This window comes from Pistacia vera, unplaced genomic scaffold (assembly GCF_008641045.1).
Source record: "Pistacia vera cultivar Batoury unplaced genomic scaffold, PisVer_v2 Contig478, whole genome shotgun sequence".
NCBI classification, from domain to species: Eukaryota; Viridiplantae; Streptophyta; class Magnoliopsida; order Sapindales; family Anacardiaceae; genus Pistacia; species Pistacia vera.
The window spans coordinates 1,370,795-1,392,733 of NW_022196310.1; the positions used below are offsets into that span (position 1 = coordinate 1,370,795).

The 21,939-nt window shown below is 35.0% G+C and overlaps 2 pseudogenes; both read right to left on the minus strand.

Annotated features, from left to right (window-relative positions):
- Window positions 1-9,502: 9,502 nt before the first annotated feature.
- LOC116146438 lies at window positions 9,503-13,573 on the minus strand (annotated as a pseudogene).
- An 842-nt stretch (window positions 13,574-14,415) lies between these two features.
- On the minus strand, window positions 14,416-17,386 carry LOC116146409 (annotated as a pseudogene).
- Between the last annotated feature and the right edge of the window lie 4,553 nt (window positions 17,387-21,939).

Consider the following 21,939-nt stretch of genomic DNA (forward strand, 5'->3'; position numbering starts at 1 on the left):
TATATGGATATATTTGGTTGAGAGAATAAATTGATGGGTATGTTATATAGATTACTGAATTGTCCTTCTTCTTTATATATTATAATTATTTTGATTATTTTATAACCCACTACATTTGAGATTTTGCTAAAGTACCTTTGTCATAATAAAAGTTTAAAAATTAGCCAAAACACCCCTAACCATCCAGGACGAATGTTGATTGACAGTTGTCGAAATGATATAGATCGGTCAGATTTGACTGACAGTTGCTAAAACGGTACACGATTAGCTGGATTTGGTCATGTAATTTCTTTGAAGAAAAACCATCTTCAATACACACCACGTCCCTTCATAACCATGACAAATAATTTTGAAGTAATTTCTTTGAAGAAAGAGATGAAGCAAAATGCTGGTTCCAGATTTTGAGTTGCTTTTTGCTATTTTATAGTGCAAAGACAGAACAAAATGACCTTTGTCAATCTAAGGGTAAGAAACCCTTGTCATGCCAATTAGAAAAGTGTTTTTATTATTCAGATTTACCAGCTAATTCAACATTAAAATTGCTATCTCTCTTTTTTTTATTTTTTTTGGTAAATAAATAATTATTAGAAAAGAGAAATAATTTACAAAAGGTCATATAAAAAACGGCCACCCTATCATAGGATAAGCCCTAGATTAAGCATAAAAAAATTAAGTAATTATTAAGACTGCTAACTAATTACTAAACTAAGCAACTAAACACAAAAGCTAAACAAAGCAACAACGCAAAATTGCCCTCTTCATTATTCAAATTTATGTGTTTTTCATATTTCATTATTACGGCTGCCATAATATAATTTCTTATACTTAATTATTAAAAAATTTATGGATCTCTTTAGTTTATTCTACAATATCAGGATCTTTGGTTTAAAATTTTCATTAGTGTTCGCAGTTGGTATTCTTTCCGAATTTCACAGCTACACTAGAAATTCCCTTTGCCTCTACCATACACTAATTTCTACCGTTTGTCCAGGATAGGGTCTTAGGATTTGACTGTGGACTTAAAAAGCTACCTATAGACGCCTTACACCCAATAATTCTATATAACCCTTGCAACCTTTATATTATCGCCACTGTTGGTATAAAGTTAATCGATATTTATTTCCCAGTTTTGTAGGTTGGAGAAAACTAATGTTTAGGAAGATCTAATTTTTACACGTCGGGATACAATTTTTTTAATTTATGCATGTGAATAAAAAGGTTTTGCTCATGAGTTAACTACTTTTTCCCATCCAAATAATAGCTTAATGACACTTTCCTACCCACAAACTTTTAAAATACTATTTTACTATCTAAATTTATATTTCGATGACGAACAGAGAACAAACTCGGTCCATACTATCTGGGCTTTTGAAGAGGGGAGGTCAATGAGTCTTTTGGTAATAAAAAGTTGGACTTTGGTGATTGGGATTTATCAGAATTTGACTTGGGAGGGGTGGTTGTGCAAACCCTAATCACTTGATTGCTGACAATTGGTGGAGTTGACGGGAGTAGGGTTTAAGGGATTTTGGTGAGTGATGATCGGAGAAGTGAATGGTGGTGGTTTGAGATTGCAACGATGTTGAAATAAAAAAGGGAATATAAATTTAGGAGATAAAGTAGTATTTTAAAAGTTTATGGGTAGAAAAATATCATTAAGCAATTATTTGAGCGGGAAAAAGTAGTATACTATTTGCTTATTGTTATCCCCGAGGTCCATTGACTAACCTTTTACACCAGGTCCAGAGGAACAAACCTACTAAGAATGATCCTTTTAAGTACAAGCTAAAACTGTTCTTCTTCTATCGGACTGAACTTCTCATCTGTGCATAATGAGAGTTATGCAGCAGAATGAGCTTAAAAATTTTTACACCGTCTCCTCCCTTTGAGGTCTTCTTCCTCTCTCTCAAAACTACAGCATCTAAGACCGGCCATATAAGTCCTCTAGGCGAGCATATTAGTGACCTTCATGGTTTTAGACAAATTGACAGAATGACTGCTTCTTGTTGTGGCATTAGAAAGTGAGGCTTCTGATCCCCTCCGAACTGAAGAATTTGCCACAAGGGATTGAAATGGCACCCTTTCTGCTCTTTTCTTCATTATCGTCCTCTCCTGTTCAAAGTTCACTAGATTTCTGCTCTTGGAGAACTTTTGGTGTCTGGTTCTCTTTGTCTGAAGAAAAGTGCAAGTCTTCTTGTGGCTGGATATTGGGGCTAATAGTAACCTTTGAGGAGGATTTTCTGTATGACCTGGAAGGCTTAATTTCTTCCAGCTTACCCTTCCTTTTCAAGGACTTTAGTAGAAGAGTATCTGAGGAGAAATTCTCCTTGTTTGGAGTAAAGATTTCTTCTTCCTTCTCTTCAAAACCAGAGAAAAGTATCTTTGAAATTGATTTGTTTTCAATATCCTCCTGTATCTGCAGATCTACATCAGCCTTACTGTGACTTCTTGCTGTCTTTCCTCTGCTTCTACCAGTTTGAATCTGTAGAACACTCGCTGGTTTACCTCTTCTTGACCAAATGCTATGTGAGCTAAGCTTTCCATCTGATCTCAGTGGAGAAACTTCAGAGTTTTCTTGGTCTTCAACTCCTTTTGTATAAAACAGAGATTGTGGAGTCTGGCTATTTTTGTTATCCGTAATCTCCGGGAGTACTTCCCCAACGGGCAAAGACGAGTTCACAGACTCTTCAAGAACAGAAGAACAAAAGCTTGGTATTTCCTTCTGTTCAAGGCCTTCCCTTGGGCTGTGGTTTCCAGCTTCAGACAATTCAGCTTCTGGGAGGCCTTCTTCATTAGAGCAACCAGAGTTTAAAGCCAGTAGCAAATTCAAGTTTTTGTCCATCGAACGTTTCTCTTGCAATTCCGCAATAATTTATTGAGTTTATTGTCTGTTGAATTCCCACAATAATTTGCGAGATTCTAAACTGTTTTCTGATTGATTCTTCATTTTCTTCTCCTATTTCTTCGTTTCCTTTCTTATTTCAAAATCCACATCAACCACATTATTACTATTATTACCATTTAGCAGAGTATTATATTATACATGAAAAGAATGATCTACTACATAGGAGTGAATCTAGAGCGTGAACAAGTTATCCACACAAAAAATCTCAAAATAATAAAATTTAACACATGGAATTCTAAAAAAGCCCTTAAATATCCCAAAAAGAAATTTTAATACATTAATTTCTTAATCTCAGCGCTTTCTAATATCAAATCTTAAACCCCTGTCCTTCCAAAATAGATCTGGCACTTTGATGGAGTAAGAGTGAAATAATATAACGCATGTCATTAACAACTTCCTATGGATTAGCGGCAGGAAACCAAATCTATTTGAATCGGCACAAAAGACCAAAAACAAACAAGACCATTTAAAGGAGTTTGAAAGGATTGTTCTCAATTACCTCAAAAGGCAAAATTGGCTGAAAAGGTGACAATTTCCTCAAATTTTGTCGAATAAATGAGTCACCACTCAAACCTTGCTGGCCCTGATTCACCGGTTGTTCTAATGGCATGGTGGAAGCCATAGCAATGACCCTTCTCTCGTTTCCTTCAAACGAGAAAAAGTGTCTGTTTGGTACCACAAATTGGTGAAAATTGGTGTTGCACTTCAGTGAACGAAGAGATGAGTTTGCACTTGCTTTGTATGTGGTTTAATGGCATAGTGGAAGCAGGGGTGGACCCAGCCCCTTGGAGGGTAGGCCCTACCCTCACATTTTTAAAAAAAAAAAAAATGTTTATATAGGCCCATAAAAAAATTCTATTAATATATATATCTCTAGGCCTATCTTCACGTGTGTGTGTATATATATATATATCCAGATTCATAAAAAAGTTGCTATTAACATATATATTTTATGCCTACATCACATTAAAAGTTTAAAACTCTCTCCACTCTTTTCTACATCCATCTGTTTTTTATGATTTTATCCCTAAAATTCTTTATTCTCTCATTCTCTCTTTCACTTTCTCTATGTTATTCATTCTTAAAACTTTTGAAGACTGAAATTGTTGAAGCTTTTACTCATCAAGGTGCCACAATCAGCTTCGTTTTCTGTTTTTTCAATTTTAGGTATGTGCATTGCTCATTTCATTATAGTTTATTTTAGGGTTGAATCATGCTTATTTTTTGGAGGGTTTTTATTCTAATTTGATGGAAAAAGGCATGGATCTTGTGAGTTTGTTTTGTGTTTAAAAATGTTCATGCTTTCCCAAATTAAACCTTAACTATATTTTACTGAACGTTATTCTTCACCCACCATTTTCCTACATTTCAAACGTCACCGTTTAGCTGCTCAAAATTATTAAAGAAGTTTGAATTATTATCTATGTTTATACTAAAAAAAATTCCCCTTTTTTTATTAATTCATATTAAAAGTCAAGACAACGTTGACTTAATTTAAGTTTTGGTTGACTTTAGCTTAGGTTAGGCCTGATCAAAGTCATGAAAATTTATATTATAATCTTTGAAAGTAAAAAAAATAAAAATTAAAAAAAAATTAAAAGATAAAAAGATAAAAAAAGAGGAGAAATAAGAAATTTGTGTAGAACATTTTTGGTGGATTGTGATTATTGTAAACTCTTTTAATTATATTAGATTTAAGTAGATCGTTAGATTTCCCTGGTCTTTTACTCTCTTTAATTGAAGAGGTTTTTCCACATAAAAATTTTCTTGTGTTTCCTCGTGAATTGAATGTTATTTTCAACATAATTTGCTCAAGGTTATGCTTCTCATAGATTTATTCAAGTGGTAAAGTATTATGTTGTTACATTATTTTCTTTCAGATAATTTATATTATATTATATTATTTTCTTTGTTTAAGGTTTAATGATTTTTTTTTTTAATTTCTCACTAGTTGTTTGACAAACAATGGCGAAGCCACAGAAGCCCCCTGGGCAAAAATCCTAGGTCCGCCACTGAGTGGAAGCCATAGCAAAAGTTTGCAGGGAGGAAATGGAGAAGGAATTGCATACACCTGAAGGGTCAGCAAAATTTGTAGTGGAAGCCACTGAAATGAATTGCATACAATGCAGATATTCATGGGTGTGATTGACACCTCATCTCCTTGTTCACTGAAGTGCAACACCAATTTTCACCGTTTCGTAGTACCAAACAGACACTTTTTCTCGTTTGAAGGTAACAAGAGAAGGGTCATTGCTATGGCTTCCACTATGCCATTAGACCAACAGGTGAATCAGGGTCAGCAAGGTTTAACAGAAGTTTGTAGAGAGGAATTGGAGAAGGAGGTGGTGCCTTTGTGAATCTCTTATATGAAATGGCATATTGATGGGTTATTTTTTTTTTAAATAATTTGATTGGTTTTTTTTTTATATTTTTTTAACACATGTTGTGTGCTTGAATAAAATGTATTTTAGTTGACTTATTTTTTGCTTTTGTCTTTTGTCTTTGGTAGCATATACAATACATAATCACTTATTTACCCTTATTTCATGGAATTAATTTTTTTAGTCCCTGTGGTTTCAGTCTACATTTAAAGGCAATTGTTGCAAATACTGAAGTTCTGGTTCTTATCGTTTCAAAATACTACTATTAGTCCTCTGACTCCATAAAAGATTAATTCACAAGTTAATGATTGTTTACCACCCAAACAAAAGCTTAATGACATTGTCGCACCCTCTGACTTTTAAAATACTACTTTAGTACCCAAAACATAATTTTCTTAGTAATTTTCATTGTGGGGAAGGACAAGATGGTCAAAAGTCTTTTATAAGTGAGGGCAGAATGGTCAACAAATATTTTGCATCTGAAATCAAAAATTAAAATTCCAAAAGATAGCAAACGACGGAGGGCAACAATTCATGACCGATGAACAATGAGTAATTAAGTACTGGGGTTTGAGGGCTTTTGAAGATAGAAGATCAGAGGTTGAAAGTGTAGTGAAAGATTGGATTTTGGCCACTGGAATCAAGCAAAATCGATGCAAAAACAGTGAAACCCTAGGTGGTGGAGAGTGAAGAACGACGTGCAATTGGCGTTGAGAAGGTTTGGGGCTTTGCAAATGGGGGGCCAGTGAGTTGATTGGTGTCTCAAACGGGATTCCCAACGCCAAATCGGCCGAAAAAGGAAAGAATCATGCAAACCAACCGCGTGCTTTTCCAGTCAATTCCATTATCGAAAATCATCCTTGTCACTACCAATTGACTCCCTAGATCTTCCTCTCTAAAAGCCCCAATATTCTCGATCTTGTTTGCTCACCAATTGCCGGCGATTGAAGCTTCCCCACCCTAGGGTTTTTTGTGTTTTGATTGATTAATTGAGTTTGATTCATTCAATTTTTGTGTTTGTTGGGTTGAAAGATGATTGAGGAATGTTTATTTGCAGTATTTGTGGTTTGTTTGTTGATTTTCTAGTCATTGGCACTCCCCAATGCTAACAGCAATTGCTAACAATAAAAGAAACTAAGAAGAGAAGAAAAAGAGGGGATTTTTCTTCTTCGTAAATCACTATATTTTCCACCCAAACCAGAAATAAACATAATAGAGGTATTTTAAAAATCTGAGGGTAAGAAAGTGTCATTAAACTTTTTATGCGTGAGAAAAAGTCGTTAACTCATTAATTCACTATTAAATTTATATTTAAATGACAAAAAAACCCTCTTTTAAATTTATTATAATATTATTAAACATATATGTATACACACACACTAACGCATTACACTTTTGAAAATTAAAATTATATAAATGTGATGAATTTGTAGTATATAATGTGTTTACTTAATTTGAATTTTTAGTGTGTAAAATGTTTATTTAATTTAGTGTTGTTTGTGTAAATAATTTTTCTTTTTTTTTTTTAAAAAGGGCATTTGTATCATAAATTTAATAATCAATTAACATTTTATTAAGTTAAAGGACTAAGACAGTATTATTTTGAAAAGAAAGAGACCAAAACTCTAGTATTTGAAACTGTTGTCCTTAAAAATATTAATTGAAACCATAGGGAGTACAAAGGAATTAACTCCTATTTCATGCAATAACTACTTATTGAGTTATTGTTAATGTCTATTTTTAAAGCATTTGAATTTAATTAGTTTATTATTAAATTTCGTTCATTTAGAAGAGTTAAGTGTCGCTTTTCAAACATAGTCGGTCTTAATAATTTAAACCAGTATTCACACTCTTAAATGCAAAATAAACACAATTTAAACCCCGATTTCTTCACACTTGTTTCTTTTAACTCCATTAAAAACACAAAATCTTGAAATGCTACAAAAATTAGCTGTGTTACTGTAAACTTTTCTAGTTGAGAGTTTATTACTTTTTTTTCTTTTTCTCTTTTGAAAGCCTTGGGTCTCCACATACCCGAAGGTATGAGACTAATCCCGACGTCAGGGCTCTGGTAAGTACTCGTGGCCTGCCGGCTTGGCCACAAGAGTTTATTACTTTAAAACTGTATTCATCTTGTTTTTTATTATGGTGGCCTAGGCCTCTTAGCACTACCAACGTTTATTAGTAATTTTGACGATTTTAATTAAGTTTATGAAATGCATCAATAAAATTAATAGATTTTATTATTAGTAGTATTTGTTTTATTAAATTAAGGATTTCTAAAACAATATATTATATTAATTATAATAATTGTACACTATAATTATATAACTAATCACACTATAAATTACCCAAAATCACCCAGAAGCTAACCATGGGAGAACACATCAAAGAACTTAATGACAGCCATTTAAGCTACTGAATCTCCTATTGATATTACATCATTCTTCATAAATAATAGCCAAAGCCATTACAAAATGTAGACATCCTCAGAAAAACCATCTTCAATACACACCATGTACCTTCATAACCATGACAAATATTTTTGAAGAAAGAGATGAAGCAAAATGCTGGTTCCAGGTTTTGAGTTGCTTTTTGCTCTTTTATAGTGCAAAGACGATAAAAAATGACCTTTGTCAATCTAAGGGTAAGAAAGCAAGGGTCATGCCAATTATTTTATTATTCAGATTAACCGCTAATTCAGCATTAAAATTAGAAACCTTGGATTTGATTGTGGACTTAAAAAACTACCTATAAACTCATTTCATCCAATCATGGTTGTTAGAATCCTACGATACGCGATACATATCCTATGATACGAATCAGAGAGTGTATCATAAACTTTTTGATATATTGATATGTATTCTACGATACGATACGTATCTGTTTGTATCCTTAAAAATATTGATACAAATCGATACGACTTTATTAATTTAGGCCAAAGGTCCAAAAAATTTTTCAAGTGAAATTTGGTTCACCCAACCTGGTTCACTAAAACCTGCTCAAATTTACCAATTTTGGATGGAGAAAGTGAAAAGGAATATATGTTGTCCATTTTGCATGATAATAATAACACAAGTGAAGTTATAGATATTGATATTGATCTTGAAAATGATATGAATGATTGAGAGGAAATGATATAGATTCTTAATTTTGTGATTAATTTTGATTATGTAATAGCATAATTTAAAGCCAATAATACCACAAAATTTGTTAATTAATCATGGGGATGATATTAATTTTTAGAGAATTTTTATTATTTTATTTATTTTTTTGAAAAAGGTGTATCCTGCGATACGTTACGATACGCGATATACGATTCGAATAATTAGGTTTTCGTACACGATACGATACACGATTTGACAACCATGCACCCAATAAATTCCGTAAAATGCTTGCAACCTTTATATTATCGTGACGGTTGGCATAAAGTTAATCATGGTTGTTAGTATCATACTGTACGCGATACATATCCTATGATACGATTCAATACGGGTCGTCAACTATACGTATCAGAGAGTGTATCTTAAACTTTTCGATATGTTGATATGTATTCTACGATATGATATGTATCCGTTTGTATCCTTGAAAATATCGATACAAATCGATACGACTTTATTAATTTGGGCCAAAAGTCCAAAAAAAATTCAGGTCAAATTCGGGTCACCCAACTCGGTTCACTAAAACCTGTCCAAATTTATCAATTTTGCATAGAAAAAGTGAAAAGGAAGATGTGTTGTCCATTTTGCATGGTAATAATAACACAAGTGAAGTTATAGATATTGACATTGATCTTGAAAATAATATGAATGGTTGAGAGGAAATGATATATATTCTTAATTTTGTGATTAATTTTGATTATGTAATACCATAATTTAAAGCCGATAATACCTCAAAATTTGTTAATTAATCATGAGAATGATATTAATTTTTAGAAAAATTTTATTATTATTATTATTATTTTAAAAAAAAACATATTCTGCGATATGATACGATACAATACGCGATACATGATTTGAAAAATTAGATTTTTGATCCACAATTTGACAACCATGGAGTTAACTGATATCTATTCCCCAATTTTGTAGGTTGGAGAAAACTAATGTTTAGGAAGATCTAATTTTTACAAGTTTTGACTTTTGATACAATTTTTTAATTTATGCATGTGGATAAAAAAGGTTTGCTTATTGTTATCACCGATGTCCATTAAATATCCTTAGTCATAAAAATAGCAGAACAAATTTGGAGTGGCAAGAGATGTTTAGAATACGGGGCAATGCACTCATTAGCAATTACAAAGTTCCAAGCACCAGTTTGTCCAGAGGAACAATCCTACTGAAGCATGATCCTTTTAAGTACAAGCTAAAACTGTTCTTCTTCTATCGAACTGAACTTCTCATCTGTGCATAATGAGAGTTATGCAGCAGAATGAGCTTCAAACCTTTTGCACCATCTCCTCCCTTTGAGGTCTTCTTCAAAGGGCCACGGCTGTACCTCTCTTTCAAAACTACGTCATCTAAGACCGACCATGTAAGTCCTCTAGGCGAGCTGTCAGCCCACAAGAACCTCTCGGAGAAGGGGTTCACTAGACTCTCACGGAATTCCTCAGCTGTTTCACAGATCAAACCCTGAAACAAACAGATTAACGAACTTTATATCTCACACTGCTTCTATTTAAACTCTGAAAGCCCTCAAAAGACTGAAACATAACAACATTAGAGACAGTTATTTCAAAAGAAATAGAGTTACCTCTGCAATGGCTTTGATCTTCAGAGTGACATCATTGCTGAGCAGGACGAGTTGTCTATCATTTTTCATTTTCCTGAAGAGAAGAGCACAATCAAGGATATGGTCTTCTGCTGCTGGTGAAACAATTTCTGTAAAACTTGTAGTAGCTGCAGAAAATACCCCCCAGCGTTTAGTTCCACAAGGAAAACTCCCACTACTCCCTTCACTGAATAGAGACCTAGGAGAAGCAGGAGGGGTTGGTGCAACTGGCCTTCCCTCCTCCACTGAGTTTTGAATGTGAATCCACCACTTCGTTTTCACCATACACTCTTCAATCCATTCCAACACTGAGGAAACTTCAGTTGTTCTTCTGAATAGACTACCACGGCGTTTCAAACAATCCAGCTCCCTTATGACTGTAGCATTAAAAGACAATAATCCTTTTTTCAGGAAAAATAAATAACTCGGCAGTAAACTAAGTTGATAAAATTAAATGTCAGAAAATATAATATCAAATGAGGAAACCATTTATAATTTGATATCTTACCCATTCTTGGAATGATCAATTGAGTCCCCTTGAGACCTTGTAATAGCTGTAATGATCTCCTTGACTCCTTGTCTAGAAGAGTAGTGGCATCCACTACCATGGCCCAGCTTCTCCTTCTCTCTCCAATGGACGAGGAATTAGTGACCTTCATGGTTTGAGACAAATTGACAGAATGACTGCTTCTTGTTGTGGCATTAGAAAGTGAGGCTTCTGATCCCCTCCGACCTGAAAAGTTTGCCACAAGGGATTGAAATGGCACCCTTTCTGCTCTTTTCTTCATTATCGCCCTCTCATCTTTCAAGTTCACTTGATTACTAGGAGCATGTCCTGCTAATTTCTGCTCTTGGAGAACTTTTGGTGTCTGGTTCTCTTTGTCTGAAGAAATCAAGTCTTCTTCTGGCTGGATATTGGGGCTAATAGTAACCTTTGAGGAGGATTTTCTGTATGACCTGGAAGGCTTAATTTTTTCCAGCTTACCCTTCTTTTCAAGGACTTTAGTGGAAGAGTATTGGGGAGAAATCTCCTTGTTTGGAGTAAAGATTTCTTCCCTCCTCTTCAAAACAGCAAAAGTATCTTTGAAATTGATTGTTTTCAATATCCTCCTGTATCTGCAGTTCTACATCAGCTTACTGTGACTTCTTGTGTCTTTCCTCGCTTCTACCAGTTTGAATCTGTAGAACACTCGCTGGTTTACCTCTTCTTGACCAAAGCTATGTGAGCTAAGCTTTCTATCTGATCTCAGTGGAGAAACTTAGAGTTTTCTTGGTCTTCAACTCCTTTTGTATAAAACAGAGATGTGGAGGGCTATTTTTGTTATCCGTAATCTCCGTGAGTACTTCCCCAACAGGCAAAGACGAGTTCAAAGACTCTTCAAAACGAAAGAACAAAAGCTTGGTATTTCCTTCTGTTCAAGGCTGCCCTGGGCTGTGGTTTCCAGCTTCAGACAATTAGCTTCTGGAAAGCCTTCTTCATTAGAGCAACAGAGTTTAAACCGATAGCAAATTCAAGTTTTTGTCCATCGAAGGCTTCTCTTGCTTTCTCCTCAGATGGTTGCATAACGACGGACAGCAGGGGTTCATTTTCTCTGTGGACCTGTTCAGTATTGATCTCTGATCAACTCCCCCTAAAACCGAGATGAATTCATACACTCTTTCATAGAGAACCAGCCCAAACTTCTAAATTATTCTTCATTACATTGTCTTCTTGCAATGGACTGGTTTTCCGTTTTGCCAGAGTAAACCTGGAATTTTTCCCTAATCTTAAGGAACTCTCTAAATTTTCAGTTTCTGGCATAAATTCTGTTATAGAACCATGACAGGGATTTTACTCTTTATCAATTTGCTGCTCTTCAGGCACTGACATATTACCCCCAGAGGACAAGCCAAGTCTATTGGTACAATCCCAGAAAATGGAATCTCTGCTCCGGAAGAACTCTGATCTCTATCACAAAACAAGGAAAAAATCCCCTCCAAAAACAATCCAGAGATGACTTGGTTTATCATGAACTAAAATGAAATCTCATCCTGTACAAGGAAAGAAGAATATAAGTCACAAATTTTGGACAAACACTCAAATTTATTTTCTAGTCATCTTCTTAGTTCTTCAACCAAAATTCTCACCTGACAAATTCTTCTTCATTTTCTTCCACCACCAATGACTTTTTCTTTTCAAGTTGTTCCAATTTTCAGTTGAAAAAGAATCAAACCCTATGCCAAGTAAAAACAGAAAAAACAGAAGATATCAAGAACATTTCAAAGCACTTTAATCTAACATTGAACATGCAATCATATCTTCGCACCTGGCATGTTTGTTCTTCTTTTGGTTCCACACCAATGAACCACTCAATTCACTCTTTCCAATCTGAAATGGCTCAGATTTTCAACCTAGACAGTCCGAAAACAAAAAGAAGAACAATTTAAAAAACACCCAAAATAAGCTTTTCACCTAAAATTATCCACCCAACATGTTATTTATTACAAAAGAAAAGTTTACTCTCAATTCATATCCAGCAGAAAAAAGTCAGGGCATTTAATGAAAGAAAAAAAACAAATGGGTATTCATCATTTTCACTGTTAACCCAAACTCAATTCTTCTTTTGGTTCCACTACCAATGAACTCTCAATTCACTTTTTCACCAAGACAGAGTGAAAACTAGAACAACTTAACAAAGACCTTCAACTACTTTATTCATCACAATTAACACTCAACAAGTTCTTCTTCATTCCTTCCAGTACCATTCTATATTTGTTACAAAAGAAAAATTTACTTTGAATTCATAATCTAAGCTAAAAGACATCAAGAAAATTTAATTAAAAACAAATGCGCATCATCATTTTCACTAGTAAGCCGTAAACTCACCTGATGCGTTTCACTTGATTTTTCTTCTTTCTCTTCTGCGACGGGCACATCCAAGGGTGATACAAACGGTTTATCCATATCGTATGCGTGGCTCAAAGGTATCCAATGCAGCCTATAGATCCTAGTTGACCCACCAATCTTTATAGTATCTCCCTCATTCAGTCCACAGGAACACAAGATTCAATCTTTCTTTCTGATACCCACGTCCCGTGTACTGAATCCATCAAGTACCAAAAACCCTCCAAATAAAACACAAACGCATGAAAATTAAATGAAGATATCACCACCTAAAATCAAGGATTTTATATTAAACCAGACGATAAATCGATGACAGAGAGGTTCTGTGAAGAGGGTTTAGAGTGAATCTGGAGGTGAAATCTACTGATACTAGGGTGAGTCAACATGATGTGGCAATCTGGATGTCGACCAACCATCAAGATTTCCTCCTCCTCCTCTTCATCGTCTTGAACTGAGTTTTCTTCATTTTCGACGGCCGTGATGGAGGGTGATGGTGGTGGTGGTTTGTTGATGACGAAGATGTTCTTGAGAATGGCACCGTTCTTTATTACTGTAAAGACTGGGATTTTCCTCGCTTCTGGTTTGTTTTCAGCCATTTTAGGACTGAGATTTAGATCTTTCTTCAACTGTTAGAAGGAAAAAAAGTGGAAAATGGTTAGGGTTTTGTAATTGTGTGTAAGATAATTTGGTTTATATAGTTTGGAGAGTGAGTGTTAAATTGGGGGGATTTTCGTTTTCATTTTGAATATTTGAAAAGGTGACCGTTGCAATTCTTGTTATAACGGCTTATTTTATTATTATTATTTGTTTGATGCGGGAAGCATACTAATACTTCGTTCCCCTGATTCCCAGAGATATTTTGTAATCCCTGATTCCCACTTGTTTTATTTAAAAAAAATTATTATATCAATACAATTTATTTAAGGAAATAAAAATTATATATAGTATAAATTGATGTGACATAACATAATAATGATCATATTAAGTTTTATTATATCCATTAGATTGATGAATTGGATTATGTTATTTTTTCTATCAATAATTACCATTTCAATTTCGTAAATGTAATAATTTATATTAAAAAAAAAAGTACATACATATATTCACAATTTTAAGGTTAAACATTTACTAAATCTCTGAAAAAAAAAAGAATTAAAAAAGAAAATTGCTCTTTAACTTATAACCTTGGTGTTGGACACAAAGAGATTAAACTTAAAAATTTTGATGAAACGAAGAGAAAATATAGTATTAATATAATGACCATCTTTATTTATAGTATCTTGAATGCTCGGTTAATCTCACATGTTAACAAATAAAACAATTTCATGAGTGAGAAGATCAAATTGTTATCAATCCAAAAGCACACATCTCCCATCCACGAATGAAACAGATTATATGGTGTTACAATGCTGTGTAATATCAACTATTGATTTTATTTCATATTTTGACATTACAAAATTCTATTGAACAACCATCAGACTGCTTATCATTGCTCTACTCACTCTGAAAGATAAATCATGACTCGAGTAGTGCAATATGCTATGTCTAGTAATTTATACAAGTAAAATTCACAATTAGATCTATGAACTCATCTTATGCCATTTTCTCCCCATACCTCTTCAATATATCTGCTAAATCAACCAACCCCACCTCCCTTAGTTTCTTCTCCACTTCCTCAAACATAGCCACACCTTCCTCATTAGAATAATAATGCAAAAATTTATTGAAGTCAAATCTAGGTACCTCAACTCCTCTGTTCATCACTCTCTCCACATACTTGGTAGCTTCTAATGACTTCCCTGCTTTCACTGAACCTCCAACAAAAATGGTGTCAAAATTCACCTATGGATCTACTCCTTTCCTCCCTCTCTTCCCCAAATGCCCCTGCAATAACATTATATAGGTATGCATTGTAGGCTCACACCCTCTCTTTATCATCTCTCTAAACACTTGTGTTGCTTCACTTCCCCTCCTCAACTTCAAAAGCCCCTTTATCAATCCATGATACACACTAATATCTGATTTTTCAACAGCTCCAACAACTTTATAAGCCTCTCTAACTTTGCCCCTTGCTAAAAGCCCATAAATTACATATGACAATGTTAAATTATCAGCTTCAATCCCTCTCTTGAGCATTTCCTCAAACATCACATAAGCTTGAGAAATTTTTCCTCTTTTGCACATCCAATTGATCACAAGTCTATAAGTTGAGAGCCCCAACTCATCCATTCTCTTGACTCTCATCATCTGAAAAACCTTCATGGCCTCCTCATATTTATTAATCTTGAAAAAAGTTTCTATCATTTTGTCAACCACATCAACACTTGAAATAAACCCTTCATCAACCATCAAGTTCCAAATCTTGGAAGCCTCAATCAAGTCACCCACATCACAAAACCCTTTAATCAACCACCCATAAGTAATCCCATTTGGCTTAATCCATTCATTCAACTTCAAAACCAAATACTTGGCCTCAACAACAAGTTTACTTGAACACAAAATCTCCACCACCTTATTTAACCTCTCCAAACTATAATCACACCCACAATCATTCATTATATGGAAAAAGTTCACACACTTTTTCAACTCCCTAACCTCAGCCAAAGTCTTTAATGCAATCTTAAAAGTCTTATCATTTACTAGACGACGCTGTCCCATCTCTTGCAAAACCTCCCAAAACAGATCAATATTTCTTGATTTACCTATTATGTCCACCATCTTGTTGAAGGTGATTGAATTGTGGGTAAAATGTGGGTCTGCCTTTTGAGTGTATTGAAAGAAGAGGTAAATGGGGTGCCAAGAAAGTTGGAAGCTATTGCAGACTTGGAGGAAGAATTCGTGAGTAAGGTTGAAGTTGCAGGTGGAGAGGCTTGAGTGGAGGCGTGACTCAGGTGAGTTTTGTTGTTGGTAAAGGACAGTGCAGACTCGAAGGAGGTGGGCAGGATTGACTGGGGAAGTGGTGGTGGAGTTGGAGAGGTGAGGATGATTTGACTTTGTGGTGGTTAAGAGGCGGATGTGGAACTTTTGATATTGATGAAAGGCTGTCAATCGTTTAGCAAAATTCAAGTGTCTAATCAGCATTTTGATTTTTCAGAGAGAGAGAGAGCAAAGATCTGACATAAACATATCTAGTCTTGCAAGCATAGAGTCTTAAGTCGTAGCCAACCTGAATTTATGGAAACCTAAACTAACTGCATTTATATTTACAGCTGAAATGAATCTGAGTGAACTGAATGTTCATTCCAAAACAAAGTAAGTTAGGCTTGGTCCCATATTCTTCTTCTCTCTCATTCATCTGTAGTCTCTCACTATTCAACCTTTTCATCTGAAAATAAATAAATACTTGAGAAAAGAAGCATCACAGTTTCTCAGTGACTAAACAAAAGCCTGCAACTGAGAAGTTCAGATACAACGTTCCCTTAGGAAATAGGGTAAAAAGAAAAAGGAGAAACAAAGCCACATTTCAATGCTGTTGATAACCTTGTCATGCGTTTGAAGCTAAAACAAAATTGAAAGCGGGTGATTAGATAACTAGCAGTGTAATCACAAAAATAACGTTAATAGGATAAATTTCACAGGGCCAAGCACAATGAAAACAGCCATTCACACCTCCTACAAGATTAACAAACAATAAACAAAAATCTCAGAAAGCCCCAATGAACACACATTGCTAAAAGGAATTTCGACAAGAAGTACAATTGAGGGGCCAAATTTTCCCATAAGGTTCAAGTAAAAAACAGAATTCATCTATAAGGGAAATCCCCATGAGTGACAAACTCCTCAAAGTGGCTAACAAAATTTTCTTTCTTTATTTTGTTAATTTCATAGAGAACTTTTATCAAACACTTAGTGAGCTGCAGCTTTTGACATATAAAAAACAAATATAGATAACAAAATCAGAATATCTACCCAATTCTAAACAGAAGATTGTAACCAACTTTATATATATAAAGTTGGTTACAATCTTCTGTTTAGAATTGGGTAGATATTCTGATTTTGTTATCTATATTTGTTTTTTGTATGTCTAAAGCTAAAGCTATATATGTAAAGTGAAGGGAAAATAAGGAGCAAAACAGTAAATAAAAAGACTTAGAAACCGAGATAGTGATCTTTGAGAGATATAAAGTTAAACACTATGAACCCAGAAACGAGAAAATCTAATCTCAGTAAAGCAGTATGAACCCAGAATATGATATTGAGTTTAAAAACTGAGCAATTATAGAATGATTAGGAGTTAAACCGTCAACACAATGAAGAGTAGCTAAAACTAATATATCCAGCATCATGGAAACATAAATTCCATCCTCATGACAACATAAACCCAGAAAAACAAATGTCCTACAAATAAAAATAACTTGAGAAAACAGTACATAAATGCTCCAATAAATTGGAACCTGAGGTCGGGTCTCCTTCTCTTTGATTGCATTTCTGACATGCTTCTCTACTTTCAAGTTTAACGTACAGGGTTTATAGTAGTGAACTTCATGTTCATGTGATATTCTTTATATACCCCTTTCAGTTACATTACGTGTTAGTGAATTTTATAGTTTTTACGTGATTGATATGTTGATGTTGTTTGCATTATTTTTTTAATTAATTAAATATAAAATGGATTAATAAACTATATATAAATCAATTGATAGTTAGACCTTTTTCATAACCTTTCTTACATAAAATTAAAAATAAATTGATTTAAATTGATTACGGGTATTTATGTCTTTTCATAAAACACTCTAATAAAACTGTTAAGTACAGTGAATAAGTTGTTTTACTTGCGATCATGATGCATGAAGCTATAAAGAATAATACTATACCAACAACTTTCTCTCACAACTCTCACAACTCTGACGTGGCAGCTTGCAATTAGTCAGTTCACAACGAATCTCACATGGGTCTTGCATGAGTCTCACTAATTAATTATAAACTAACCAATTGTAAGCTGCCACGTCGAAGTTATAAGAGAAAGTTTGTTAGAGAGAGTTGTTGATGTAGTATTACTCAGTTATTAAGCACATTCCAAGACAACACATCTTCTTTATGTAACTCATTCTCCTATTGAGTAGCTCATCCCTCACACACCAACAATTGAATAAACAATCAAAAGAATACCAAGCACCAATCAACCAATCCTTCCTTCAATAGTTACTCAACATGCCTAAAAGCCAACAAAAAACTTCAATCGTCATCACTAAAAATATAACATAATTTGCAACTGCTGATAAAACTGAGGAATGCTATAAGAACCTCAAAGCTACACTTCTCTAGTGCCACCATAACATCCAATCTCAATTTCATAGCCACACCACCCAAGGATATCTTCATTTCTTTCAAATTTTTTAACCTAAACTACACTGTATAAAACACTGCTCACAATTACAATACCGCAGAAACCTCTCATGCGGAGAAAAAGGAGGAACTTAAATTGCGTGCACATTAGTAGCTAGAAACATCATTATCATATGATTCAAAGGCGAGAAGTCCTGCCATTTTAGCTCATCATCTTTCTATATAAAAGGAATACACAAGGACAACACTGTATGCTGAGAATGTACAAGTCGATGGCAGCAAATCCTGATTGGCTGCTGCAGTTTCAACAACAACATCTGATCTAGTAGAAGTTATGTTGACCTGAGAGAGTGGTTTCTTGTTCCTTTATGCATTCAGACCTTTGCCAACATTTATGGTCCTTATCAACATCACCAACCTGCAGGATGTATAAAAGAAAACTAAATGTGTTGATCCTTGATTTTGACACCAACGACTCATACATGCAAAATGCTAAGCGAGCTTAGAAGTTACACGTGATATGGAAATGTATAGCAAGAGAGTAAATAAAAGATGGTTTTAAAGTGGTTCGGATTCTCAAAAGCGATTCCTACGTCCAATCTAGAGAGAATATATATATATATAATCAAATATATAATATATATATATATATATATATATATAGATATATCATATATATATATATATATATTATATAGAGAGCTGAGAGAGAGAGAGAGAGAGAGAGAGAGAGAGTGTGCCAATCCCGTAAATGAGAGAGGAGCCCTCTATTTATAGTGGGAGGATTCAAGGTAATAATCATGAGTCTGTAGTCCGACAGGTGAGGTACAATTCCTAATTCGCTTCTCATTGGTTGTATGCACGAGAGATATCCTTAAATTGCATAGGGCTTGGGTAGGTGGACGATTCTTAGCCACTCGCAAGCTTGACATTCACCTGCTGCACTTATGAGAACCATACCTTTTCCATCATTGCGAGATGTGGCAACGTCTAGATGACAAAAATCCTCCCTGAATTCTGATTGGCTCCTGCTGATGAGAGTCCATGTCAGCCCTGACTTTTTAGGCATAACAGAAGCCTCCAGTTTTTAAGGTTTAAGGATTGAACCTTGAGAACTTTATGATTATGCCATGACTTGACTTGTCCCGAATGACATTTGGTCGAGCTGATCGAGCTGCAAGGAGGTCGCAATATATACCTTTAAGAATGGCACAAGCGACCTGAGGTGGCATTCTCCCACAGGTTCAATGACCTAGGTCAGACTTTACTCAGTGCCATACCGACATGCTTTGAATCTCATCCGCAGCTTGCGACCTGAGAATACTTACACATTTTTATTGAAAGCAAGGAATCACATCGTCTTGAAACCGATACATGACAAATAGTTTTTTACTCGAATGACCTCTTCAGATGTTATCCGTTGCGCTTAACAGCTAGTCTGGTCAATAAAATAATCTTTATTCTGACAAATGTGTCCATTGCGCAATAAGTACCAGCCATGCGCATTAAATGCAAGCCATGCTGAAACGACATTCTCTTTCAGAACACTAAATGAGGATGAGGGCGCATTTAATATGGTGGAGATAACTGCGCTGATGCTTGGTTGCTCTAATGGAGGGAAGCATTGATTGGCACTCACAAAGCATGGCAATTACTTCTTCTCGCGGATTAATGACACGTGGTCGCAATCAATGGTGAGAAACGTATCCCGCCCAAGTGTCACTTGCCTAGGGAAGCCAGTTGTCATTTTCCCCCTATAAAACCCTGGGCCCGCTTCAAGTTTTGTCACATAACTCATATTTTCAGAGAAAAAGCAAAACTCTCATGAAATCAGTCCGCCTTTCTTCTAGTTGATGCGCACTCTTCGTTACGATAGGAAGTTCATTCCCCGCAGCCAAGAGATAAAGAGGATTTCTCCTTCGTTTTCTTTTATTATTTTGCTGATTGCTTGACTTTTGTGATAATGGTGGGTATGAACTGTTTGGTAAGCTTTTACAGTGCGTATTTCCAGACAGTGTGAGAAGAGGGCTTTTTCTTTCAAAAAGAGTGAGAACTTAGGGCACGAATCCTTGGGGGTTCATTTCCAAGGGTTTTTAGGGTTTTTCTAGGGTTTAAGGAAGGCACATTAGGGTTTCTTTTGCTATTCCACGTCATCGTATGGAACACTGTACAGAGACTGAGTTATCTCTATGTGACGCCTTTTTTTCAGACTTTAGGAGCTATGGATGCCTCAACGACCAAAGCAACTAAGGGGACAAGCTCGTAGACGTCGGGTGCCTAAGTAGGTCCCATGCAAGAGACCTTGTCGGTGGCCACCCGGGATGAGATACAAAAGGCAGTGGACCAGTATGCACTTAGTGTGGATGTCTACCAGCACAGGACATATATAGCTCGGAATCCCCTAGAGGGAATGGTTACGATTTCGGAGGCATCTTTAAATGCGGGGCATTGATACCTTTTCACCCCTTCATTAGGTCGATCATTGACCACTTCGAGGTCGCTCTATTGCAACTGATGCTTAATGCGTATATGATAGCTGTCGCTATATATATTGATGCGTGTTTCCTACAACATGCATTATATAGCAAGTATACTAATCGTACGAGTTAATATAATGATGAATAAGTATCGTTCCCACGAGGATTGGTCACTAAGCACTAAGTTTTCTACCGTTTTCAAGTTGAAGCAATCGAATTATTTTGGATTTAAGGGAACAATTTAAACTATAACTAAAACAAAATTTACTAAATTTAAAATTAAACTATGAAAGCAAGATTTAAACGTGATAAAATCAATTCAAACAAACGGGTAGGATTTTGACTTCATTTGGACTCTATGGGTGAAACCTAAAGAATTAAGCTAAATTCATATTCACATGCATTGATTGTAAATCTAACTATCTAAAGTGTCAAACATACCTTCTCAGGCTATGTTTTCCTACTCTTCCCTATTAACCTTCCGCACCCAACAAATTGAAAGTTAATAATTCTAAGCTCATTAAGCACAAGAGTCCTAAAATGATTTCATTGGTTCTTGAATCTATCTCTAGCATCCAATACTAAAATGGTGATTACCCAAGAAGCCTAACATGAATAATTTCTCAATCTCATCATGTTCATCACATAAAACAAATAAATGCAGAATAAACACAAAATCAAAGCAAAATCATATGAAAAGAAAATAATCAATAACTTAACCCATTAAAAATCCGAACTACAATAAAAACCCTAGCCCAAAATGGGTTAGTTCATGACTAAATCAACAACACAAATGAAAGAAACGAAAATACTAAAGTTCAACATAATGAAAATAAGAGAAAAGACAAGAAATCTCCCCAAAAGGACGAATCCCCTGGTTCGAAATCAAATCTTTACCCTTGTTCAATCTCCAAAAATTCCTCAAAATGAAACTAAGGAAATGTAAAAGGCTGCTCTAACCCTATTCGAAGACCTCTTCCAAAAAGGCTAAGTGTTTTCATTTATACCTCGCCCCAAATTCCTCAGAAAAACACGCAAAAGTAAAACTGTGCATTTTACAAAACTGAAAATTACAACCGTCGCCGCTGTGAAGAAAGAAGCAGGCTTGGTGCATGACTGGTGCACTTCGTTGCGACAAAGAACAACCTTCGCCGTGGCCAAGCTTCCTGACAAATTCTGAATTTATAGAATTACCCCTTTGCTTGCATCTTCGCTTGATTCTTTGATCTTCGGTGCTCTCCC